General features: G+C 40.1%; 1 protein-coding gene across 1 annotated transcript in view; it reads right to left on the reverse strand.

The window, feature by feature from the left end:
• Positions 1–26359, reverse strand: part of Rpp25 (ribonuclease P protein subunit Rpp25) — a 489635-nt gene extending 463276 nt beyond the window's left edge. Inside the window, exon 1 of the mRNA XM_065228745.1 lies at positions 26342–26359. The gene's annotated coding sequence lies outside the window, so the exon portion shown is untranslated. The remainder of the gene's footprint in view (positions 1–26341) is intronic.
• Positions 26360–27317: the final 958 nt, after the last annotated feature.

The following is a 27317-nucleotide window of genomic DNA, read 5'->3' on the forward strand; positions in this document are numbered from 1 at the left end:
CGGAATGCTACGAATGCAGCAATGTTATGATGCCAACGCTTTCTGGTTGGCACGGTACGATCTAGGTGGCTTCTGCTGACCATTGCTCTGCGGGTTTCGATGGCATCGTTTTTGCGTCGATGCCCGTAATCGCTAAGAAGAAATAACCTTTTCGGTTAGATAATGGGCGACCTTGCCTTTGTACACCAACAGTGTCAGAAGGTAGCACCTGAGTATCGGCACAAATTCCACAAAGTGACCACCAAGCACCACCATCTCGCTACAACAAAACAGAAAGTGGTACAGCCATTGCTACAATTTGGAAAATACCGTGTTGAAAGTTGATCTATGCATTTGAAAAATTATGATATTCAAAAACTTAAGCACATTCTTAAGTCATCCTTTTTTTAGCAACTCGCTAATTCAGATCAGAAGAACATCAGCAAATGCTGATCTTTTAAAACTTCCTGGCTGTCTAGGGAGCATATCTGAAAGAATATCCTGTTACTTATGCAACGTTTCCTGAACATCTACAAAATCTTCTTAAGTTTTAGAAAATTTACTCAAATTTCAAAGTACATTGAAATTAAACGATGGTCCAAAATCTTCATCTTCAGGAGGTTCATTGAGATTTTTAAGATCTCTGACAAACTGCTATGAAGTTCCCTAAACTCAAACGAAGATCCCTGAAGTCTTCTATCTTTACGAAATTCCCTGAAATTTTTCAAAATGCCCTGTATTTCTATTAAGTTAGTTCCTCGAATTATTACGATCCACAAAACTTCATCAAAGCTTGCTTCACGTCTACGTTTCTCGTTGATTTTCCGCAAAGACGCACGAAATTTTCTGAATTTGTGCGGAATTCTCTGAACTATTTCAAGTCCATGCGGTTTCATCAAAGCTCTGAAGTTATAAAAAAAGGTCCCTGAATAATAAAGAGGTTCCCTGCCATGAAACAATAAACTTCTACGAAGATATCTAAACTTGTATAAAGTTCCCACTTCTACGAAGTTTTCTGAACTTTTCCATGATCTCAGAACTTCAAATAATTTCACTAAATTTAGCTCATGATTCATCTGACATATGTTGGTCTTAATGCATAAAACAAAATATAATAATAATACCAAAGAAACATTCAAAATCAGGACAGTGTTCTAGTGAAAACAGTTAACGGAACATTAGAGTCCAACGAAGCATAAGTGTTACTAATCTTATTGCCAAGCCTCATTCAGCCCATACTGTCAATTACTAAAATTCTGACAAGAGATCGAAAATGAAGCTAATGATACACAAATCCCAGCATACACCATGAAAGTCACAGATATCACTCAAAAGGAAAGACTGTCCATGGTTTTAGATTGATTATCAAGGATGCCTCGGAAGAAGAAGTTAAACCCAGAAACATTAATCTATTTTATGGTATGGCCATCCAATTCAGGACTTTGCGTCCAAGATTGGTGAGATTAATCGCGTGTAGTTTTCGTATATTTTGTTATTAAAATCCATGTTTACATGTTTGTAAAATGTAAAACGTCCCTGAATCCATATAAAATGAAGGCCAATGCCACTAGCCACCGCCAGAGGACGCTGTGTGCAGTCATGATTGGACGGCCATAGGGATCGCAGGAAAGCTATACTGAAAATTCAAGTAGAAATAGGCGAAAAACAGAGTTTTCTATTCTAGTGAAAGCGATTTACGGAGTGAAGTTAAACAGAGAGGAAGAGTAGAGGAAGTTGCCACGTACCGTTGAACATCCAGGACCTTGCGGTTTCACCGTAAAACTTACGGTATACCGTTCATTGTTCGTAGATTCGACCACACCAAGCGCTGGTAGTGTGTCTGAATCGACGATCGCTAGCCTGTTCCCCGATAATCAACAGTGCCACGAAACCACGCAGGCCAACTGTTCCACGGGACCGTTGAAGCCTAGAATCCGTCAACATACTAGGGACAGGTGAAAGGGTCCACTGAAAGCTGCTGCCGAAACACAAGCGAAGCGAGAAGAAGGGAGTCAAGGAGAATGGACACCCCTGGCCAACGAGGAGAAGCAGCACCAGCGGAAGGAGTAAAGCGTTGGCGAAGGCAGTGGCAGATGAAGGGGGCCCGAAGACAGCGAAGATAAAAGTACTAGCGCAAGGTATGATTAGACTAGTAAGGAAGTGGGAGACGTCAGGTTCTAGACCGTCCGTAAAGTGTTATCCAAAAGCGTATAAAGTGAGCGTGTGCCGAGCTTGAGGCTTAAATACGGGGGTCTCATCAGTGCTGGGAGCAACACCGCACTGGCACGTTACAACTTTGAAAATCAATTGTAGCTATTAGTCAACCGATCAAGATAGACCATTGCCGGAGAAGTTTGAAGTTATAATGGAAATAGGATTAAAAAGTTCTGTAGACTGACTAGTGCATTTGCAATGATAGAGCCTTTATGCCTCAGAAAATCCCGACGGTGCTGACAGTTCATGTTCAATATTTTATATTGAATAAACAGAGTCTACCTCAGGGACCTTCTCAAATCGTTAAAGCTAAGAGAACATCATTTTAGTTCTTAAAGCTTCGTTGTTGCAGAATTTCAACAAACTTCATAGATCTCCAAGAAACATCGTAGACACTCATTGAACAGTGTAGAAGGTCTGGAAACTTTTTAAAAGTCCAACAACTTTTATAGAAGTTCAGCTAACTTTGTAAAAGCTCAGCAAATTTCTTAGAAGCTCAGTGAACTTCATTTTGTATAACTTCAGTAAGTTGTGTATAAGTGCATTGGAGTTCATCAAACATTGTAGAAAATATGCGAATTTTGGATAAATTTAACGAATTTCGCAGAAATTCGGGAAATTTCGTTGACGTTAAGGGGGTTTCTTTAAGTACCTTTTTAAAATTTCGAGGTTTTTTTTAGAAATTTAGAGGACTTAAAAAACTTTGTAGAGTTTCAGAAGATTTTCAAGATATTTAAGGTGCTTTGTTAAAATTCGGTAAACTATGTAGAACTGGGAATCTTATGTAAGTTTGGGGAACTACGTTGAAGTTATGGGAACTTTGAAATATTTATTAAACGTAGTTATTCTAGAAGTGGCTTTCTCAGTCTTGTTGTTGGTTTCTTACGTTCCCGACGTTTTGGCTGTAGGGTTTCGGCCTTCATCAAGGGTAACTAAAATATGTATTGAACATGTAACATAAATAATATTACGTAAATACTAATTTACATCTCACTAATGCCTATCGTCCCTCGTTATGTAATGTGTGGCCAACGTATCTGTTGTACGTGGATAGTAGCTTTTTCATTTTTTGGTCAAATTGAAAGACATTTGAAAACAAACATCTGGAACTTGGAAGTAGTTGATGAAACTTCATAGTAGTTGAGATAATTTCCAAGAAGTAAAGATTAGGGAACTTTGTAGATGTTTAAGATTTTTCTGCCCCTCAGGAATCTTTTGGTGGCAAACGCTACCTTCGCTATCTGTTGAGTACGGTGGTGCTCTTTTGACGTTTGTACAACATATCAGGAGGACAGTGAACTTCCCTGAGGTTCGCATAATTTTCCTGAAGTTTAATAAACTGCACTGAACGTCGAAGTAAAGCCTGTCTGCCTAAATTTTGGACACATTTCTTTCAGTGTAGTTTTTGAAATATTTCACGAACCGTTGAAACGATTCACTTATCTGACAGCTGAAGCTCTCCACTTTATTTCGTGGTACAACATGTTTACATTCTTGTTGAGTTTGGTAAAATGGCGTCGAATCATGTGGAAGTACGCAAACATATTTGGTACGAACGGCAACAAAATCCAACTATGTTGATTCACGAATTCGCCAAAAAGGAGTACCGTGTTTAGTATGTGCAAATCGTTTGACCAGCGCTTAACTGTGGATCGGAAGGATGGAAGCGGAACAAATTGAAAAGTATGCTCTCGACAAATGGAATTTTCTTGTTTCATAATGGTCGACGAAACATACGTGCGTCGTCAACAGCTTCCAGGTTTGTTTTTTATACTGCAATGGAAAGGTGTTTTGGGACAAAGCAGCTTTTGAAATCCCTAAAAAAGTATTTGGTTTGGCATGCCATATGTAGTTGCGGCCGGCAATCCAAAAGTTTCATCTCTACCGGCACTATCAACAAAGATGTGTACGAGAAAGAATGTTTGCAAATGCAGTTGCTACCATTCATCAGAAGCCATGGTACTTCAGCTCTGTTTTGGCCTGATTTGGCATAATGCCTGATTTGACATAATGCACAAGAGGTCAAATACGTGCCAAAAACAGCCAATCTGTTAAACTGGCTAGAACTTCGTCCAATAGAAAGGCTCTGGGCTCTGGTTAAGCGGAAACTAAAGGGTGATACGGTCAAAATTTGGTCAATATCAACTTGACGTATTTCTTTCAATTTTGCATTTAAAAAACCTGAACACCCCTCATTTTGAAGGAGTGTGTGTGTAGAATGTTGCTCCTATTTTGATTTTGGAATTCACTCTTCAGTTGTCAAAATGCCGTCCAAGCAAGAAGAGCAGCGTATCAAAATTTTGCTCGCGCATCGCGAAAATCCGAGCTACTCGCACGCAAAGTTGGCAAAATCGCTAAAAGTTGCCAAATCAACCGTTACAAATGTAATTAAAGTGTTTGGGGAACGTTTGTCGACAGCCAGGAAGTCTGGATCGGGAGGAAATCGAAAACCGGAAGCCGCTGAGACGACAAAGAGAGTTGCCGGTAGTTTCAAGCGAAACCCTAACCTCTCTCTCCGAGATGCCGCAAATAAGCTGGGTGTATCGTCTACAACCGTGCATCGAGCCAAAAAACGAGCCGGACTATCGACTTACAAGAAGGTAGTGACCCCAAATCGCGATGATAAACAAAATACGACGGCCAAAGCGCGATCCCGGAGGCTGTACACGACGATGCTGACGAAGTTTGACTGCGTGGTAATGGACGACGAAACCAACGTCAAAGCCGACTACAAGCAGCTTCCGGGACAGGAGTTTTATACGGCAAAAGGAAGGGGAAAGGTAGCAGATGCTTTCAAGCACATGAAACTGTCAAAGTTCGCAAAGAAATATCTGGTTTGGCAAGCCATCTGTACCTGTGGCTTGAAAAGCAGCATTTTCATAGCTTCCGGGACTGTCAACCAAGAAATTTACGTGAAAGAGTGTTTGAATAAACGTCTGCTGCCTTTCCTGAAGAAACACGGTTGTTCCGTACTGTTTTGGCCGGATTTGGCATCTTGCCATTACGGTAAAAAGGCCATGGATTGGTACGCCGCCAACAACGTGCAGGTGGTTCCCAAGGACAAGAGCCCTCCCAACACGCCAGAGCTCCGCCCAATTGAGAAATACTGGGCTATTGTCAAGCGGAACCTAAAGAAGACCAAAAAAACTGCTAAGGGCGAGCAGCAGTTCAAGGCAAACTGGCTTTCTGCGGCGAAGAAGGTGGACAAGGTGGCTGTACAAAATCTGATGGCAGGGGTCAAGCGTAAGGCCCAGCAATTCGGATTTGGAAAAGCGGAAGCCTAACTGAATATTTTTCCTGAATTTTATACTAATTGAACTTGAAAAAGAAATTTAATTTGATTTTTTAAATAAACGATTTCACCGATTTACACGCGTTTTCCCTTGACCAAATTTTGACCGTATCACCCTTTATTCGAAACAAAGAGGAAAGCAAATCCCTAATAAAAATTACTATAAACGAATGATAATCCAAACGAGTGATCTATTCCACAAACGGTTTGGATGATACCCCGAAAACGTCGTTAAACAAGATAACCATAAAATTTTTATTAAGGATGGCATCAATGATTTCCCGCCGCCACTAAGATATCTGAACCTTCAATTAAGTTACGTGTGCGATCGATATAAGCCTACTCTACTGAAATAAACAATCGGATTTGTTGTATTATGTGTAGATTTTGTTTCCCGACATTATCTTAGTGTCCAAAATTTATCGCAGACAGGCTTTATCGCTCTGAAGTTTGCATTACTTTTCTTAAAGTTTGGAAAATTCCTCTGAAGTTTGAAGCACATATTTAAAGTTTGTCAAATTATCCAGAAGTTTTTAGAATTTTCCTGACGTTCAATAAATTTCTCTGTTTCTCTGGAGTTTGCAAGAATTTCCCGGAATTCGCAGAACTTTACTGTGTTCATAAAATTTTCCTATAGTTCAGAGGTATTCATTGAAGTTCGTAGAACATTTCTGGAGTTACTCCTTGAACATTTCCTGGAAATTCACAGAACTTCTCAGTCATTGAAGTTTGTAGAGTGTTTTTGAAGCTCGTAGAACTTTCCGGATGTTTGCAAAATGTCCCTGAACCTCACAGATTTTTCCTGAAGTTTGCAATACTTTACTAAAGCTAGAATATCTTCACTGACAATTTAATGCCATTTCCCACCACATCCCTCGACAAAACCAATAGGAATAGATGTATTTAAGTGCGTTTTCTTCAAAAAATTCAACATTTCTTGCAGAATTATATGTGAAATACTGCATAATATGGGAGGTTTTTTTGTATGGAAAACCCCTTATAAGTGATTTGTGATTCTAAATGCAATATTATGTAAACCTCTACTGCTTCGAAGTTGTGTCCAAAATTGTTCATAATTTTGTGATCATCCGATGGATTGCCCCCGGAACGTCCATTCCGGAGCAGGTTTCTGTAGGGCCTCTAGTGGCCATAGAAGTGTTTGGGAAGAAACCCTTACAATATGGGTATCGTAATTCATGAATTTCCAGCAGAAGATTGTTTATCATAACTTTGTGATCATCCGACGGATTGTCCCCGGAACGTGTTCTCCTGGGTCATCACCACAGCTGAGCACGCTAGATGCTTTTTTGTTGGTTTCCGTCAAAATGATCGAACGCATTGCCGGTGTGACAATCGTTCGGAAAATATCCGCCGTTGTAAAAAAAAATTGTTCCGCGATGAGCCTGCGTCTGCTGGGTCCCAGCTTGTCCATTTCCAGAAAACTTTTCGAAGGAAATTTAAATTTATCCGCGATTACGTATCTTCGTCACCCGGGAAGGCTAAAAACAGTGCTTTTCATACAGAGACGTCAAACTGATATAAACATTTCACGAACACACATAAACATTGCAACATACTTTTCACTGCAAAATAACACCAACACTTAAGGCGGGCTAAAGGTGAATAATAAAACACTTTTCAAGAGTAACACGAGAAAAGGGCCTACAAGCTTTTCGTAAAGAAACTTTCTAATTGCTGACGTTTATTGTACTAGTGTGCGTACGCGTATACGTATACGTCAATGTTTTCATCGGGAAAATTTTCTTCCATTGACATTGACATGGGTATCCTATTACGTAATAGGTATTAGTGCGCGTTGTGAGAATGTATTAGTGAAAATCCGTGGCAAATAATAGCAAACCGCTGTCAGTCTCATTTTAGCGGGAACAATCCATACATTTTGAGGTTAGTTAGAGGAAAACATTGAGCAACTTCACACGGGGATGGTGTCCGTTAGTGTGCGTGCTTAAAACGTAACTAATCTCTATGAGAAGCTTCCCCTGATATTCAAATGACGAAAGAATGGTATGGGGCATAGCCTCCTGTTGTAAATTCATGAATTTTAAAACCCATATTGTAGGTGTTACTTTCCAAGCCCTTCTATGGCCGCAAGAGGCCCTACGGGAACCTGCGCCGGAATGGCCGCTCCGGGTACAAACCTTAAACTGGTCCTCAAGTGAGCAGAAATGATTTCTTGAAGGAGATTCTGATACTTTGATATCGATTCCTTCAAAATTCTAGCGAAAGTGGCAAGAAAATGCTTAGTTCTGGAACAGATTTGGGCTTTCGCTCAATACTCCTATGCGACTAGACTAGTATGCGTTTAATTCGATTTATAGCGATTGTTAATTTTCTCAAAAGGCCCTCCTTCAATTTTAATTTTTTTTGTGAAGAAAGCAGTAGCTATAACCTAAAATCTGCTGCAGAGTGCTACATGGTAAAACACAGAAAAGATTTTTTTGAATATTTTTTTTTGTTAACCAAGTGATTTAATACCAAAACTAGATTCTGCGCATCCTTTTTATTGAATTAGTTTTGTTTTTCCCTTACAGATTTTTGTTGACAAAAAATACCGAGTAAGTTAGAGCAGCATCAAGGGAGTTGAAGTAGCGACATTAAACAGAGCTATAACTATAACTGGATCGCTTAGCCTACATGCAGTTCGATCACCGGGCATCAGATGACAAACATTATCGGTAAAAAACAGGTAAATTTGTAGATATTCCAAGGGGATAAAAGCCGGAAACAATAACCTTCTCGAGAATTGCTTTATTGTCCTCTCCACTCAGGACTCTTTTACAACTTTTCATCCTATTCGGTTGCGCTTATCTTCGGCAATTCCGATCCACCACCAACCATGCGATGCTGTAGTAAACCGATGTTTCTTTTCTGCTAAATGGGACGTATAGGCAAAGATAAGCCGGTTTTCTGAATCTGCGTCGGTCGGTCGGTTACAGCTTTGTTACATCAAGCGGATTTTAAAAGGAAACTGCAATCTCATTCCCAGTCCAGAGAAGCATATCTCCGACCGGTCAAAGGTCTTTTCTGATTTGTTTCTTTCCCTCGACGAAAATTGCTTCGCACCGTGTCTAGACGCTAAAGTGATAAAAAGGCGATCACTTCCCCTTGTTGAACGAGGTCAATCATCTCATCTCCCGCCACTGGCTGCGATCGGTCGGCATCCTGCCTGCGTCGTCGGTTATAAACGTGTCGAAACTCGATGCGCTCGAAAACGGAAAACGAGAAGCCCATCAAAATTTGCATATTTATTGGACCCGGCGCAGCTTTTAATTTGCTGATTATCGGATTTTAGTGACTCTTTTATTTTCCACGACTGACAAGACCGCGTCATCGAGTTGGCCTCCCCGCTTGGAGGAGACTTCTTATGATAAAAATCCTTTCGTTTGGTATTTTCGAGTTCCGTCTATCTTTGCACCACAATCGCCACTATATGCACTGATATAGAGCACAGTCAAACGATCCAGCTTGAATTCGAATCCGAAGCTCGTCGGTCTGCTGATGAATATCAATTGATTATAAATGGTTGCGTCGATTTTGATTGGCATTGCGGCGCGATCTTACCCCGCACCTGACCATGATGGTCTTCCGAGATTGGAACAATTTTCTTCGGTTCAGTTTGATTCGATCGACCTCCTGACTAAGCATCAGTATATCAGTACGGAGAAGTGGCGCCGGCTTTGATTAGCATCAAATTGATCTTTCCCCCTGCGGTCTTTTGTTTGCATTGTTTAAATGGAAGCGTGGAGAAATGGGAACTCGAAGATGTTCGAGAGATTGTGTGTTTGTTTTCTTTTCCTGGAAGATGCCTGCTTTCCTCCTTGGCTTCATCTTCTTATTAGCTATAAACGCTGTGAGGTTAAGATCTCATCAAACAACCGATTGGAGGGCGGTTCTTGAACAACACTTTAGCTTCATGGTAGGAAAAAATAAATTAAATGAAAATATCATGCGACAGATACTGCTGTATAACAATCTATTAGAATGAGCATTACCAACTAACAATTTACGCAATGCAAACGCTTTACTCATTTCATTTATACAGTCTCAAGCTGTATTCAAATGTTATACGATATGAGTAATCCTTTACTCAACCTCTATACAATCTGATGAACTTAGTCAGCTAGTTATGGCTGCTGTGACGGTTGGGACAAGCTCTTATTGCATATCTATTTACGCCTCTATAATATACAGCTGTTATCCTGCTGTTTAGTTGTGTGTGAACTTGAAAGGCGCTTACTCAACCCTTACCCTACATGTTTCTGGGCACTATTTTTGACTATCATTGATCTTGTTTTTGAATTCATATGTGATTTGATGTGTCGCGTGATGGGTTGTGGACCAAGCCAGAAACTGGCCACTTCCCTGGAGGTTCCCGGAGCATGCCTTGAAGCGACTGAGGTGATCCTGGGTACTTTATTTGATATCTTTTTATCTTGTTTTTGAATTCTCATGTGATTTGATGTGTCACGCGATGGGTTTTGGACCAATTCAGAAACTGACCACTTCCTTAGGGGCTCTCAGAACATGCCCTGAAGTAACCAAAGTGGTCCGGGGTACATTATTTCATTACTAATAATCTTGTTTTTGAACTCTCATGTGATTTGATGTGTCGCATGATGGGTTTTCAATCGAACCGGAGAACCGAATCCAAAAGTATTCAATAGCATTAAGGCCACAGTACCTTGTTGTTACAAGTGATACAGAGGTATTTTTTCCTCTTTAGTTGTTTGATTAATATAAAGTTATTAATTAAATTTCCTAGACCTATCAGGCCTGTTTAGGGACTTACCACCTTAGTGGTTTGGTTTGAATTTGAAAACATACTACTTAAAAACTACTATTTACAGCTTACAACTAATCTACAACTACTATTTACACTTAACCTACGGTATACAAATTGCTTATCAAAGCACGTTCTGAAATGTTGCATTTCTGCACAAATACCGTATGCCTGATAATGTTTGCACCATTAAGCAATGTCAAAATTAAAAAAATTCTCAAAAATTTCGTTTTTGTGTGTTTTATTTATTCAAAGGGGGGATGTTTCTCAGAGTCTTGAGCTATGTTAATCATCGATCGAGTTTCCACTTGCTGCAATTACGGCCTCCACACGCTTCCGGAATACACGGCAGGTTCTAATAATGTAGTCTGGATCAGTGCTGCAAAATCTCGACAGTACACGGTGATATTGACAATTCTGCTTTGGTCACTCATTTTAGCTAACAGTCATAGTCAAGGCAAACCATGTCAATTGTCAATGACAATGGTGTCAGTGACGAACATGTGCAGATTTGTTTATTAGCTAAATTTGTAACAAAATTAAATGACTTGAGCAAAACAATTAGATGGATCCATTTTAGTGAACAAGTATCTACGTCCTGAGCTACTTGGATAACAATAATGTGACACAGAATGTACTAAATTACACTTTTTGTTACCAGGTGAATCTTTGTCATTGACGAAAAAATGAATGAGATTTTGACGAAGGTTTTTTTGAGGATCAAGTCTGTCAGTGACTATGTGACGAACAATTTTGTCAATATCGCGCGAAAGTCTGTCAATGACAATGACAAATCTCAGCACTGGTCTGGATCCTTTTCTCTCCAGGTACGGGTCAATGTTTGTCTGAGGCTTGCTGTACTCGGGTGGCGTTTAGAACAGGCCTTGGCCTTCATGACGCGCCATATTGAGTAATTTAATACGGGATCGACGGTAAACATGCTATCATCGGTGAACAGGATTACCGGATTTTTTCGCTTCAGGAAGTTCAAGATTTTCTTGCATCGTTCGACTCGTAGCTCGCGAAAGCGGTTGGTAATCATGCGAGTTTTTTTCCGTGCCCTCGACTTCGCCCCGCAATCTTCCTTTACGATCTTCCGTGCCGTAAAGTCACTGATCCCGTGTTCCTTTGTCATTTTCATTATTGAACGCACTGGATTCACCAGAATCTTTCTTTTAATAGCAGCGATAACCCTCGGAACCCGAGCTGACCTCGGACGACCTGTGGCCGCCGAACCTTCGCGGATAGTTGTTCTTTCTTTTCTCGGTCTAAAACCCTTTTGACGGTCCACCGGGACACTCCCACCGCGATTGAAATGTCTTTTTTGCGACATTTGCGCGTGGGACAAATCACGAATACGCTACCACTTCGTCATGGTGCAACTGTCAAACTAAGTAAATAATTTTCTTTTATATACAGCCTGCTACGGTATGAGCTATAGGTAACGTGCATGCAAAGAAAATCAAGGCATTATATGTACAGGCGAAACGGGAACCTTATTTCTAGATAGAGCTGGAATTAGGGCGTAACAGCTTTTGTAAACAATGACTTCTCTCGATGATTTCTAGGAATCCAAGGCACGCTCACGCAAACCAACATGACCATCCGGTAGGAGAACTCTTCCCCTACCCGATGGTAATGTTAATTTGCATTGGCGAGACTTGACTTTCAAGAAATCATCGAAAGAAGTAATTGTTTACAAAAGCTAATACGCCCTAATTCCAACTCTATCAAGATTTGTACGATGGTGCAAACATTATCACGCATACGGTATACATAGTCTTGATGTCGGTAATTTTAAAATCTATTCTTGGGATATCCGCTTCCTGGTGAAGCTCTGTTATCCTTGTGTCGAAGGGGCGATCGAGGATCATCCTAAGCACTCTGTTTTGTGCCACCTGGACTTTGTTCCGGTAGGTTTGTGCACTTGATTCCCACACCGGAGCAGCGTAGAAAATTGCAGGCGCAATGATTTGTTTGTAGACGGCCAGTTTGTTCACGCAGAGACGAGATCTGCGGCAAATCAGCGGATACAGACACCTAACTAAGGGTTGATGCATATATTATGTCACGCTCTAGGGGGGGGGGGGGGGTCTAAGATTTTGTGACAAGCAATGCATTAGGTATAGGAAAAACGTCACGATAGGGGGGGGGTAAATTTCTTCTCGATTTAGCGTGACATAATTAATGCATAGGCCCTAAGCTTGAACACTTAACTACCGTCTTTCCTATGTGCGAGCGGATTAGGAGCTTTTCATCGAACAACATCCCGAGATAAGTTACTTCTGTGGACCACTCGACCCTTGAGCTGTCCATGACTACTGTGCTGGAGGAAGCTGCATAATTGCCTGGGTTTTGGCCCCATGGATTTTGATATTCCACGTTTTCGCGAGTTAACTTTTTCCGAGCGGGAGGTTCTTTTTAAAAAAGCTACCACTAAGTTTCGTCGTCAAACTAAGACTGATTTATTCAATATAATTAAACCGATGCGCCGATCGGTGGTGCCATGTCAGCACCTGGTTTCCGCCGTTGCTATCCGTATCCATATCGCTGAGCTAGCTGTTGCCATGTTGTTGACACCAGTAGAACCGTCGTTGGAATTCCTCGAAGTCCGGTTGGTAACATCGTTAACTCGCGTAGTCAGCGAAAGTGTCAAGACATCGTTGAAGTTTGTTGGTGATTTCGCGAGGCAATCTGCCTTTGACGGAAATTGCAGTATCATCTGCGAACAGGATGAACACGCACCCGTTACCGAGATTGGGAACATCGGAAGTGTACCTATAAGCTGTAAAGCAAGTGGCCAACAGACTACCTTGTGGGACGCCTGCTGGGATGGAGAACGTGTCGGAGAGACAACCATTCAACGATACCTTGAACGACCTTTGCTGAAGGTAGTTACGGGTGATTTTATCAGATGTAAAGGAAAGACGAAGTTACAGAGCTTGTACACAAGTCCGTCATGCCAAACATTGTCAAACGCCTTTTCAACGACTAACAAGGCCATGGCTGTGGACTTGGCTACAGCTTTGTTACTTCGGATGTTGTTCATCACCCGTTCTAGCTGGTGCGTTGTGGAATGCCCCTTCCTGAAACTAAACTGTTCCGGTAGGAGGATATTGACAGTCTCGAGTGCAATTCCTAGCATCTGTTGAAGAAAACGGTCAAAAGCTTGTACACTTGCGTGCTAAGTCTCTTTAGAATTAGGTTGAAAATGCCGTCAAAGCCGGGGGCCTTCACTTCTTAGAATATTTCAGCGCTGAGCAAATCTACTCTACCGTGATTTTATCCTCCGGGGGGACGACACAAGGGGAGGCATCTAAATTGTGGACGCATTGCGTCACCTGATTTTCGAGCAGACTTTGGATATTGGAGCCAAACAAGTGCGGTGCAGCAATATGATCACCAATCGCATTTGCTTTCTCCTTCGGTGTTATGAGCCGAGCGTCATCATTTTCGAGTCTTGATGAAACAGGTTTGGGATGAGACTTCAGAACCTTGGCTACCTTCCAAAATGGACGTGAACGGTCATCCAGATTTTGGACAACTCTGAAACTGACGTCTACGAATATTTCTCAGGCGAATCATCATTTGGGTGTGGGAATCAAAGGTAGTAAACTTACCATGTCACTGAAGTTATCCAGTACCATACCATCCAGCATGTACTAATTTGTAGTACAGGAAGTGACAAACCATTCCAGTTCTTCACCTAGAATATTCTAGAATATCTAAACAAGACATTTAAACATTAAGACATCTTGGCTAATTGTTTTGAAATTGTCTGATTGATTTTTTACTTCAAAGATGAGTTCTTCAAAGAAATTTTCATATTATTTTACAAATACTTGCTGGATGGGAATACTGAGTCAAATATAATTAAAGTGATTTATTCAGAGTATTCAGTAATATCTTAAGAAGACATTTGTATACTTAAACATCATGGCTAATTGTTTTGAAATTGTTTGATTGATTTATTTTTACTTCAAAGAGGAGTTCTTCAAGGAAATTTACTTTACCACACGGCCCATTTCTTTGAAGAACTCCTCTTTGAAGAACTCCTATTTGAAGTAAAAATAAATCAATCAGACAATTTCAAAACAATTAGCCATGATGTTTAAGCATGTAAATGTCTTCTTAAGATATTGCTGAATACTCTGAATAAATCACTTTACTTATATTTGACTCAGTATTCCCATCCAGCAAGTATTTGTAGAAAATTTTTCAAATTTCTTTGAAGAACTCCTCTTTGAAGTAAATCAAACAATTTAAAAACAATTAGCCAAGATGCCTTAATGTTTAAATGTCTTGTTTAGATATTCTAGAATATTCTAGGTAAGAACTGGAATGGCTTGTCACTGGTTTTCCCACCATACATGGTTAAATTATATGTAATATCATTAATGGTTGTAAATTTTGATTTAAAAGTTAATTTAGCACAATTGCTCCATTTACGCCGTGAAGTATGCAATAGTTGATTTATGATGCATTCTGGATGGTATGGTACTGGATGGCTTCCTGTACTACAAATTAGTACATGCTGGATGGTATGGTACTGGATAACTTCAGTGACATAAAATACCCCTCACCGGAACTTGACGGACACATGTCTCGTCAGCGTTGGATATGGCCTGGTTTTGGACTTCCAGGGCCCGGTCGATGTCATCTACGGTGTCAAGCGGCGGATTTTTAGCGATGTTTCTGTCCTTCATCCAGTTTACGTGGTGGTAGTCCTTTCATTGGCGACTTGGAGCAGCATCCACTTTGACGCCGACTTCAGCCACCACCGGTTGGTGGTCTGAGCTAAGGTCGTTGTGTGCCACCGGTTTGGATATACCGATGTTCGTCAGGAAGAAGTCCAGCGTGGAAGGGTTTCCCGCCGGAGATATGAAAGTTGGTTCATTCGGAAACTCCACTGTGTACGGCCCATGCTGCGAGTGATCCAACAGTAAACGTCCGTTCGGGTTCCGCTGGTAGTTCCGCCAAGCCTCGTGACGGGCATTTAAATCGCGATTAACCGAACGGTTCCGGTTTGCGATTCCACCTCCATGCTGAGAGCTTCGGAGGTGCGGATGTGGGGAAGAGTGACAAACTTTATATCCTTTTTGATGATGACCGCAACACCACCCCCCTGGATATGGTTCGATAAAGCCGGATGATGGTGTGGTCAGATAACCAGAAGCTGTCGCCGAGCTTAAGGTGAGTCTCGGTAAGGAGCCCCACGTCGATGTTGTGCTTGCGGAGGAAATCGGCAAGTTCGAGTTTTTTTTGCTTGTACAGAGCATGGAACTTACCGAGCACTTAGATCTGTTCGGGCTTACTGCGGCACTTACGAAGTGCGCTGGTCATGTTGACAAAAATCTCCATCAGTTCATCGGCTGTGAACAGATCAGGATTGTTGGCTTGTGCTGTTGGTTGACTCCGAAATCCAGGGGGGGGGGGATGGAGAGCTTTGTCTAGCAGAAGCGCTAAAGGATTCTTGAGAGGGGGCGAATCGGGTCCACGTATTCGCAGGACTCTGTTTCGTTGGGCGGAGTTGCGGAAAATCTTCCGGTCTAAAGGACCGGTGCCTTCTCCTTCCTTTGTCCTGGTTTATTGTTTGCAGACGTCTGTTTTCGGATCCGCTTGAATTCTTCGCATTTGATACACTGCCTGTAGTTTCCTTGAAGCGCTCCTCCACAGTTGGAGGATTTAGGTCACATTTTCTACAACGCGGTTTTAAGTGGCAGTTACAGCTGTCAAACTGGTTTGGAATAATGCTTGGCTTGATCCAAATTCAGTTCAAATTAGATCAAGAATTATACTGGTTTAAAAAAAAAATTACATTTTAGAACTAGTCTAAAACAAAATGTAGACCACCGATGCAAGAGTTCGGTTTGAATCTGTACCGAAAATTTAGACCAAATCAGCCAATTGGACCGCCGCTAAAGATGCCTTTATTTGCATAATCAATACAGTGATGCAAAATTAGAAATTTTCGCTCAACAGTGCTCAAACGGTTCCCAATCTTGATCACCCTCCCAAAATGTGTACTAATTTAGTTAAAAACAGACTTGTTATTGTTGAGATTACTTAGCCTATGGGAGTTAGTTTAATTATGACAAAGGGTCTGTTCATAAACTACGTAGACAGTTTAGGGGGCGGGGGGGGGTTGACAATTATCCACGGCCCATACAAAAAAAAATTGTATGGACAATTGTCTACGCAGGGAGAGGGGGGATCAAGAATCCCAAAAAAATGTCTGCGTAGTTTGAAACGGTCAAACGATCGTTTCATATAGAAGCGCTAGAGTTGGTTGCTCCTAGTGCTTAGGCAATAGGTGAATTCGAGTGCTCGAATCAATTTGTTTTGAAATGACGATGATAGTGGGGTGACTGTGTTTTCACCCATGTCAATGATTAATGACAGGGAAAATCTAATGATGAATTTTAGAAATCAAGATAGAACCGGAAACAAAACTTGGAATATTGAAAAGAAGAAATGAATAGAAGGGAAGTTTATTGGTTGGTCAGGGAGAGCTATTTAGTCTTTCCCTTTTGGACCGCCGAGTGAAGAAGATCAGTACAGAATTTTAAGAAAATCAGTGCAGTGAACAAAACCTATAATAAAATCAAGTACGGTGAAAACTTAAAGAAAAAAAATGAAAATGTTGTAATGTGGTGTAATTATTTTTTTCAGAATTTATTAACCTTTTTTTTATACATAAAAAGCACACAAAAACGTGAGTCACGAGTGCGAAAATTGTTTATAAAAGTAAGCGAAGTTTATTTGCAAAAGTGAAGATAGTTTCCTAATCAGTTAAAATTTTTATTGAAAGGTTTTTCTAGAAAAACAGGCTAAGTGAGTCGGAGTTATTTAAGTTAAAAGATTGAGAATTCAGGTAAAGTAGTGCATAAAAACATGTGTGATGTGTTTCTGAGGAGTTTTTTCTTTGTTTCTACAGAAGCCACTGAGCGGTGGCAACAGCGATTTGGGCTTGTGGCAGGAACGTTAGCTAAACATATTGCGGGTTTATTTTGGACGGTATTTCAATCGGTTCACCTCCCAGAGTGAATTTGAGTCCTTGGTTGGTGGTATCAGGCTTGGTTACCCTGAGTGCTCCTATCGCCTCGTGGTTGCGTACCACTATAGGACATTCGGAGAGCGTTGGTCATCGGATGAAGAACTCGGCCCCACGTGTATCACACGCCTAAAGTGATTGCCTGTTTCGTGGGAAGGTCAACAAGGGGGGAAGGCTGCCAACGCCAGCGTAATCCGCCCGACTCACGTCCTGAAAACCGGAGGCCCTCCGTGCGATACCACCCCACAGAAAAACCGCCCACCGACGCTAGTGCACACTGGAACCACAGACAAACAGACGTAACTCTTCATTGTGTATCTTCGTTCATGCATTTAACGGTTGATTTGAATATTATCAGTTCCGCGAACTACTCGCCGCAGCGCTGGCATCGGATCACTTTGACGTTTCTTTATATTCTATAGAACTTTTATGCAATATTGTTTACGAGTTAGCGAGCAAGCTTGTTTTCTGCGAGAAGCCAGAAAGATGTCGTTACTGAGGTTATATGTTTTGAGATACTATGTTTTCAAGAACAAGTTTTTCAAAGAGTTACGTCTGTTTGTCTGTGCTGGAACTATCCCAAACGGTGAATTCCTTATCTAGCGAGTTTCGCCCGGCAATGCCAATCGACGACATCCGCCCCACCCGGTGCACGCTATTGGTCGCCACTCTGGCGACGCTCCCTTTTTGAGGTTAGGATACGGCGTTGTCTGACCCGGCGATCGTTGCGGTCAAAGCGATCTCCAACCGTCGCATCTTCATCTTGGTCGCGGTGAACAACTTGGCACCGAACCATCGAGCATCATCGAGCCGGTCTGAAGTAGATTGGTTCCCCCCCCCCCCCCGGCAACGGTCGGGGTGATCATCATCGTCCATCATCATACGGAAGAGCCACCCACTACGGACGAGTGTGGCTCGAACAGGTACCGTTGAGCAGCAACCGTAAGTACGCGAACCATTCTCCTCACACACACAAGCACACCGATTTATAAGTAGGGACCCTGAATTATATTTAGTAGGGGAAGAAAGCTTTTTTAGGGGTTAGAACGACTCACAAGGGAACACAAAAGGGGGGAAGGAAAGAGTGACGTCACACATAGGAGAAAAAGGTAGAGCAGGGTTTTGTGAATAAAACAACAACAACAAAAATTAAAACGAGCAAACCATAAATGGATTTTTTGAACCTTTCAAAACCAGGTTTTTTTTTTCGTTAAATCGAATTTGACTTTACTGAACTTGATTTTAATAAACCTATTTCACATGCACCGTATTTTAAAATTTACTCAATCCATTAAAAACAATTGGAAGATAAAATTAGAATAATAAAATTGGGGGGGGGGGGAAGAACGATTCGACTATTGGACTTGGGACGTTGATGGTTTTTGGTCGTTGGGTTACTCTAGTGGGTGGAATCTGCTGGGTTGAGAAAACTGCTAGCTGGGCACACATATCTGCAATTCTCGGCAGACGACTTCTTCGTCTGGCGCATAAGCCGGAATTTTTTTTGAGAACCCTAGCAGGATCCTCCTTACAAGTTTATGAACAGCCCCAAATCAGGGTAAATCAGGATGTTTTTAGAAAATCCGAATAAATTAGGAGTTTATCCAAGGGGTAAGTCACTTAGCACATTGTGCTGAAATTAGATTTGGCACAGCTTGGGTACATCCTTCGGCACATCTTCGGCACATTCTCGTAGGCATTAGGTTGTTGTTAATAAAATGGGAGCACTGCTGGATAACTGTAATTGAAGTTGTTCACAACATTACGTGCTGTTTGACTGTATATTCAGGAACTTCCTCTAATTGAATATACCAGAGGAACTCAGACCAGCAGTTCACTTATAGATCTAAATACGAAATGTAGGTTCTAGAGTGGGTTCAAGATAAAGAGGAATTTATTCAGACGCCATTAGCACCCTTAATTCAAATAATGATGCAACTCACACAAATCAAACTACAGAAGTCTATTCATCATCCTCTATAGTTAATCTCCAACAATGTTCCTCACCGGTTCCATCTCTTCCCGGCCACTGATAGACCATTGCTTTTCACAGCACGATAGGCTAGGTTTCTGGTCTGCTTTTGAGGGCATTATAAAACCCTAAAACACAGGACTTTTATCTTCCTATGAACATAAAACGCCAACATTTCGCACACCCGCCACTTCCCGCGTCATCCTCATTCCGATTTCAAACCAAAATATTCAAGGTGACAGAAATACCGGGTTGCCGGGATGGGTATTTTACAAACAATCGTAGCTTGTTCTATGAACGGCACAATCGGCACACTTGCGGTACACTGACCAAAAAGATGACCCAAGATTGGTGTGCGGCGCTACCTACCCCTTGAGTTTATCATTTTATCAGGATGGGCTCAAAAAATCAGGATTCTTGGCATCGCTGGTTCGGATATAACCAAATCATTTCAAGTGACTCAAATCATAAGCTCTTAATCAATTTTTATAAGAAATTCATCACACTTATCAAATCTTCAACAATATTTGATTGACATTAAAGGGTTACTTTTAATTTATTTATTTTTTCAGTTACAGCAGAAAAAATAGTTATAAAAACAAGCAAAATCGTGAATACATTTTGGTAGAATGCACCATATGCGAAACTCATACACTCAAAAATTTCCACACTTCATCATCATGTGTGTCACACTTAATTTTGCACTTATTGTGAAACACATCCATTTCATTTGTCAATCTTTTGCTTTGAACCATACGTCAACACTGTTGGTTCGAATTGGGACACACTTGGAGTCTATGTGCCTCACTTGGTGTTATCAATAGCTTTGCACGTCATAGTACAATCACCGACAAACCGACATGAATTACCATACTATGTACCATCAAATTTCTGATCAAAGCACAAAACTGACATCTGCCACCGTGTTCGCGAAAAATGTGTATCTGTTGGTTCGTGTCTAATCTATTCAGGGCAAATTATTTTTACCTAGATAACAAAGTAGGGGCCATAGCAAAGATGAATACTAAGATGAAACTGTCGGAAGAAGAACTTTCTATTTTTGTGTCCTCTTTCACGGTCCCTTTCATCCAATGAATACCCCCCGTATTTAAGGTAATTTTGTGGTTTTGCTGCCCCCTCGGTAGAGATGAAATTTTGCGCTCATTTTGATCAAAACAAACACACCAAAATCAGAGGTGTCTCATTTTTTAATTACTCGATTAACAACTAATCGATTTTTTTTTGTTCTCTGTGCTACCATTTTTCCACCAATGAGAGTGCAGCACATGTTTGAAACGATCGGTGATGATCCTCTGGAGAAGTTAAAGCTTATATCGGCATGATATAACCGATTACAAATATTTTACTTTTCGGTTCGTTAATCGATTAATCGATAATTCGAATGAAAATCGGCCATCACTAGAAGAATGTGAAACGTCATTTCAAATATATGGACCGTACATAAATAATGATACAATTTGAAAGGGACCGAGGCTCATCACAAATTACGTCCACACGGTAACTGAAATAAACACGAGTGTTCACCGGTTGGCAGTAGGGTTTTGACAGATGGGATCGCTGCACATTTGAATCCACCGTTATGGATTCTCGATCAAGAGTTAAGTTTAAGTTTCATGTCGGTTTGTCGGTGGTACAATATTCTACAACATTCTACTTTAACGACTTCTACTTTACCGACTCCAAAAAATTGAAACGACAAATATATAAACAAAGCTGCCAGAGGGCCTGCTTTGCATGCCTTTTTTAAATGGGTCTGATTTGGTAATTGATCATGTACTGTTGGGATGTGCTGCTGCCGTTGTCTACGTACGGTCTCACTAGGCCACGGTTTTTCTCATATATGAGGCTGGTTGATAAGGATGAAGTCACAAATCATGTGTTCGATGTTTACCTTGCAGAACAAGCTATTCACATAGCATTGAAATGCAAAACACTTCAAATCCATCTGTTTTGAACAGTAGTGTGATTCAATGTGCAATAAACTTGAATTGATAGAGAAAGATTATCAACATTTCAAAGTTGGAAACACTAGAAATCAGCGTGTAGAACACATTGAACCATGGTGAAATACATTTAAAATAAATGTGATTGTGCATATGAAAAATCAAGTGTTTAAACACTTCGATCAGACATGAGGACTTTTTTGAGTGTAGAATTGAGATGCAGATGCATTTCTAAGCCAATACAGTGTCTTCCCGTTTTTGGTAACATGATCTTATCAGCTATTACTTTCCCGAGATTTGTGCTTGTACAAGTTTAATACTATTATACATTGAACAAAGCGTTCTAAGGAGTATATTAACAAACGTAATAATGAATGACTACGACTGGGAAACTATACACGGAAAGCCACAACAGCATAACTGCAGCATATACACTTTCAAGACACGCAACAGAATGTATGCCTGCACTACTGGGCAAAAAGCAAAATACCAACAACAGGTTGCTATTTGGCCAACATTGTCGCCGTGTTGAATGTTTGAAATAAATGTGCGTGACCGACCAAAGAGGAAAAGATCACATTTCACATGCTTTTCCGCCTCTCTCGTTGCGTTACCTAGCTGGCGGAGCAGAGAGACTCGTTCACATTAATCGAACGATTTGAGTGCCGCCTTCCCATATAAATCGTGTGAGTGGGATCATGTCGTTGTCATCTTCACCAGCCTCTTCGGATCGATCAAGTGTTCCCTCGAGGATGGTACTACCAGCACCTTTGACGTGGAAGTCAAAACTCTACGCACCACATGGGATCGTAAATAGCGAAAGATGATCAAACAAGCCGTAAAATGATCACCATAAATCTTTTCGCCCCGAGTTTGACCCAAAATGTGACGGACCTACATCCGAGAGTAGGCTGGGTTGGGTAAATTGAAAATCTCCTGGACTTCTTCCCTGTAATTAAGCGGCTAGGGGGACAGGTACAGGTTGATTTAGTCTCAGGAGGCTGGTAGACACTTTTCTTTTTGCAGCGCCTCCTATGGCGTGGGACGTGACGAACCTTCTCGGTACGATTAGTTTTGGACGTGATGAACTTTGATGGAAGGAAAGCTGCAAGTTTACGACATAATGAGTTGATTACCGCTTGTATTTATTTGCCGAAGCACACAAGGTGTAAACAGGATTGATCACGCTAGGGTATGAACAATTCCGACAACAAAACACGTTTCTCCCAACTCCCTAATATAGCGATCTCCAAAGCAGCGGCATCAAAAAGATCACATCTTTTTCACTAATTCCCTGCCTATAAGTATACAATTCCGCTTACGGAAGCTTAATTTGCCGTAAAGTTTCATTGTTCTCTAATCCTTCCTGCAATCAGCACCGGTTGTCTATTTTGCTTGCTCTTCTACCACCTGCACGTAAGTATGCAAATATACGGGCAGAAATCGACACCTGCACTTTTTTTTGTGCTAATCACTCAAGATGCTTTTCTACTGCAGCAGCCTTCCCTAGACAATGGTATCAATAATTTTGAAATTTATGTAAATCTCATAAGCTGCCCATTGTTTCACGCCAGCCTGGTCGAATTGGACTACGATCGATAGGCCGGTAGATGTTTGTCGGGTTTTCCGGCTTTTCGGGTTCGTCTTTTGTTTTTTTTTATGGTACTCATAAAGCTCACGAAAGTGGATGCTCTCGACAGGGTGTTGAAATTGTTTCACTAAACACGTGTGTCTTGTTGGAGGCAGCTGCAAAACTTTAGGAGAAAACACACTTCAATTTCCATAACTGAATATTTCACTACTGATATTTTTGTAAAATCACAGCATACTGTAATCGGTAAATGAAGCACGTTATTACACTTGTTGAAAATCACTTCCAATCAGGTGTCCATATCCGCTGTCTGAAAAGTAGGCCAAACAAATCCCCGAAAATGAACTCTCTTTTTTCCAGAAAATTAATTATTTATAATAATCAGAGAAAGTAACACGCAGAGGACAAATCTCTTCCCATACCATTGATTGTGACGGATCAGATTTCAGAGGAAACGGAAAATTTCGGTGTCACTTACGACTGCAAAGCGTCTGACAGCCTGGAGAAATGAAAACAATACAATTGTACACTTCGAAGATCTTTCGCATTCGGAAATATTTATTGCATTAATTTAACATATTATTTTCGCGCAGCTGCACGCCGATGTCAGATTGGTGCGTCTTAGTGCCAATCAAACCGAGAGTTGCGAAAAAAGAGGTTCATTTCCGCCGGACCCATTATGCACCTACTTTAGGAATGGCGGTGGAGCCCAGCACTAACCTCAAAAGTGAAAGCACATCCGCCATCACTGCTGCTGCTGTCACCGAGTCATCGTCCGGTTGCTAATTATACTTACACGCGTAATTTCTCGAACCTTTTCGCAAAATGACACCCGAAGGCAACGTCGACCGAGTATAGGAAAAGATATTCCTCGTAGGGATTTAAACATAAATCTCTGAAGCGCTATAAGTCGCTGCCGTTGTTGATGGTGCTACAATAATAGGTGTAATTAAGGGAGCTTCCTGTTGCGATTCAGACCCAACAGCGGACTTATCCGAGCTGGAGTCAAAGTGAAGGTTTAATTATGGCTTACTCGTTTACTCATTTAGTTTCTCCGAGGTGAGCCATTGAGGATGTTGTTAAACTACTGTTGAATGACATTTGCGAGAGGGCTGGAAGATACGAACAAATGGGTAATAACAAACATTACTTACATTTAATGGGTAATATTTAGTGGTTATTACATTAAATGAGTGTCTGCCTGTTAGCCAGGCAGCAAGTGAAATGAATTTAGCAATTTTAGTTGATTATAACTACATTTGTTATGTAAACTAAGGACTGTTCAGTTTATTAAACAGACACATACTTTCTGTCTCAACTTTATTATTTGACTACTTAGCTTAATACTTTCTTCGGTATGTCTTAAACTCTACTTATAAGCATTGTTTTTGAGACAGTATGTAATTTTTACGAAGTTTCAAATCACTTGTGCTCTTCAATGCTATTTTTATACTCGTGTCAATATAACTTGAACACAGGGAGAGTAGGCTGTGCGTGTAATCGAACGTAACGTTTGTGTTTTCCGTGGAGTTTTTGTTTCTATAATCAGTTGCTGATCTGGTCAAAACCAGGCTCACACGGTAAAAAAATATCATGTTCATGTAAAGTGATTTGCTGTTGAATTTGCACTACTTGCCAAACATTGCAATACGATGTGCAAATCCCTTGGAAAAGATCATATCGAAGCACGATGAAATCAACAGCAAATCACTTCATTTTAGATTGTATTGAACATCGTTGTTGATGTGCTATGGTTTGAACTCGAAATGTCAACCATACTGATATTAACAATCTATCACTTAAATTTTAACTAATTTATCCTTGGATTTCATGTTGGCTGAAAATAGGTTGAAATAAATATATTGCCTTGCTCATACTGGAAGCATTGTTATATGTTATTCAGAATATCACCATAGAACATGTATCATATTACTACCCAGTTCACATGTTTCCAAGTGATATTGAACAACATTGCAAGGCTTGTAGTATAAGCAAGACGAGACACTGATCAAAACATTTGATAAGTTTGACAATGTTTTGTAAAAGAACTTATTTGAACTTACTGAAGCCAGTTATTTACTTAGCACACGCAATTAGTTGGTTGTGTATATATTATGAGTTCTATATCAAAACATTGACAATGACAATGATGATTATTATATGAATTTTTATTTTTACAACTTTATGGTAATTCCTAATTAGCATTACATTCAGAGCTTTTTCTTAACGATGGAAGTAGTACTAACATTTTGTTTACTAAATATCGCTATCTTCATGAAGAAATTTATGTTTTTTTTCGATAGAAATACTTTTCATGAATCATGTGAATCATAAGAGGAGGGCTATCAAAATCTGATGCCTCTATTATTTTGAACAGCTGAGTGCTACCAATTACTTCATAGGCTAGGAAGTGGTAATTAAAATCACCACATTCCCAGAGTTTTCCTACAATGTACTTTTTTGATTCATTTTGCAAAATTTCTTCGATTTCAATTAATTCCGTCACCCCAGCCTGTGTAACTGTTAGAAATAGTCCGTTCTGATAAGATATAGAATCAATTGTGCATTTGTTTTTGGCTAATGTTTCATTTTGGAAATTAATTATATCGTGATACACTAGCTTACTAAAATACGGTCTACTTGTGAAATCCACTTTTTGAAAGTTACCAGCATCACAGCTTTTGTAAAATGTAACATTATGTCCTTCATAACTATGTTGCAAAGCTGCCTTTATACATAATGTTAAACAAATATTCTTCCTTGAAGAGGTAATGTGAGCATAATGCTTAAATTGCTTATGTTTCGCCTCCATTCTGAAACACATTAAATTGCAGACTGGTCCACTACTTTCTATGACAGTTGCGTAGTGAACCATATGATGGTGCTTTGGCTTTAACATTTCATTTTCAAATGATTTCAAGTATATTGTATGGTGCTCAGCAACTAATCTCTTCAATTTTTCAATATCAGAACTTGAGAACGATGGCAATAAAGCATGTTCGACAAGATTAACAAGTGATGTTACATACTTCCACACAGGATCCTCTAATGGCACGAATAGTCCAGCAATCGAAGTGAAATAGTAACAGAATGATCGCATTTCAGCAGCTGTTGCTCTCATCTTAACTGACTTAGTGTTTTTTTTTCTTAAATTTCTTCTATATCTGGCATCCTACATAATGATGTAGGTATCATATGCTTGCTTACTTATAATCCTTTTGCGTGTGTTAAGTTGGCTCAATGTGAAGAATTGCTTCATATATATAAAATAATTTAAAGCTAGCTTGAATCCATATTTGCATATTCCGGTACTGTACATATCGTGCATTGCATCGACCGTTTTATACTCTGTAACTTTAAACGATGGCAGTTTGTTAAACTCTGAAAACCCTTTGATTCCTGTTTCTTTTTGACTTCCTAGCTCTACATCTTCATAATAATTTTGCTCATTTCTCATGTAGTCATGTTCTTCACAGACATCTCGCTGTAAATAATCCTTAACTCTCTTGCAGAACCTACAATAATACTTAGCATTGAAGCCACCAGCAAACATCAACATAGTGTGGATGCCAAGATTATCCCCTTGCAGCATTATTAGAGGAAATCTTACTAACACATCGGAACCATCGATATTTATCTGAATACCTTCTTCTTCGATCGATTTAAATTTTTGAACAACTTTTTCCATCAATGCATTAATTCCAACATTCTTAATAGATACCTTTTTGACAGTTCCAGCAACGAAAATGTTTTTTTAATTTTGAAGCAAATTTTTCTGGAATAATTAAACACGTATAATACATTCCGCAAATTGTATCTTTTTTATTGTGTGAAGATAAATTGTCATTGATTTCGTATTCATCTGCGTAAAATGAAAGTGGTAAAACGTAATCTCCTGGATATTTTTCCTTAACAGTTTTCCATGTGCTCCCATTAATAAAGTTTTTTATTCTGTCTGATCGTTCAAGTTCATGCAGATGGCTAATTGTCTCTTTCCAAACATTTTTACTCTCGAAAAACGATTTTAACTGAAACTCAATGTCCATCAATACAACGTAGTTATTCTCTGAATCTATTGGCATATGCTCTGGGTCTAATAGAGGAATTTCAGTTACAGTATTATTCTGTATAGTTATAACGTTAGGAGGTTTGTACAAATTTTGTTGTTGAAGATATTTTAGAAATTTATAGTCAGTGTTAATAAAGTTAAATGTACTTTTAAGCATATCAACGTATGTCTCCAATTTAAACTGCGATACTGCGTCAATCTGCAATGGAATTTCTTCTATTTTTTCAGCTATCATAGAATACATATCTTGGTAATCTTTCTGTATAGATCGCACATCGGCTCTGGTTAAATTGTTCTTCTGATGTAACTTAAGAGTAAAGTTTACTGCAGCTGCCTTGATGTCTGCTATCAATTGTTCTAAATGTTGTTTCTTGGAACAGA

This window comes from Ochlerotatus camptorhynchus, unplaced genomic scaffold (assembly GCF_037179485.1).
Source record: "Ochlerotatus camptorhynchus isolate MF236.1 unplaced genomic scaffold, CSIRO-AGI_Acam_v1.1 ptg000023l, whole genome shotgun sequence".
Lineage (NCBI taxonomy): Eukaryota > Metazoa > Arthropoda > Insecta > Diptera > Culicidae > Ochlerotatus > Ochlerotatus camptorhynchus.